The sequence below is a fragment of the Rhinolophus ferrumequinum genome, unplaced genomic scaffold (assembly GCF_004115265.2).
Source record: "Rhinolophus ferrumequinum isolate MPI-CBG mRhiFer1 unplaced genomic scaffold, mRhiFer1_v1.p scaffold_96_arrow_ctg1, whole genome shotgun sequence".
In the NCBI taxonomy this organism is placed as follows: Eukaryota; Metazoa; Chordata; class Mammalia; order Chiroptera; family Rhinolophidae; genus Rhinolophus; species Rhinolophus ferrumequinum.
In genome coordinates this window covers 10,068-10,925 of record NW_022680455.1, presented here as the reverse complement: position 1 = coordinate 10,925, position 858 = coordinate 10,068, and positions in this window count along the sequence as shown.

The window sequence follows — 858 nt, the reverse complement described above, 5'->3', positions numbered from 1 at the left end:
CAGCCCACTGTAAGTGCATTAATAGTCATTAAAATTACCCTCAAGTTCTCACTTTGGTCATCCAAATGTGTTTTTGATGTCTTTAATGAAAACATAAATATTTTTGCATTAAACAGATTCTTTGAAAAGCACCAAAACTAAAAAGTATTAGCGAATCAAATGTCTTTATAACAAAGATTTTCACGCTGCTCATCAGAGTTCTACGAAAAGGGGACTCCTCTGAAGATAAAAGGGACTGGGAACTCCCTCCTTTTGCAACTTGAGCTAACAGGGTTAGATTTGAATCTATTTATTGTGCTTTCATGTTTAAAAAAAGTTTCTAAAAATGCTCTAGGCTATCTCTGGTTTGAAAATTCATGTAGAAATTGTCATTTCATCCAGAATTCAAATGTTTGAATAGTACCTGTATTACACATGCTCTATTAGATATTACGAATATAAAGATGACAGTAAAACATTCTGTATCTTCAAATGGCTCACCATTTTTGCAAGTAACACACCTGATCATATTCAGAATCAAAAGAAAATATGTCAGTGACTTAATAGCAGTATTCACTGAATATTACGGGAACAGGGAGGAAGTAAACGGCAGCCTGGATGTAGGAATGGCCCAGAAGTTGTACACAAGTGGCTAGATGTTGGAATTAATATCTAATATCGATCTACATCTGTATATCATAAGTAAATTGGTATTGGTTAAACTCATGAGGGTAGTTAAGATCAATGATGGAAGATTTTAGAGTGACAATAGCAGAGAACAAGTATTATGAGAGACAGCAACTTCTAAGCGATGAGTAAAGCAAGAAGATGCAACCAAAGAGAAAGAGGAAAAAGTTTGGTGAGATAAGAGAAAAACAC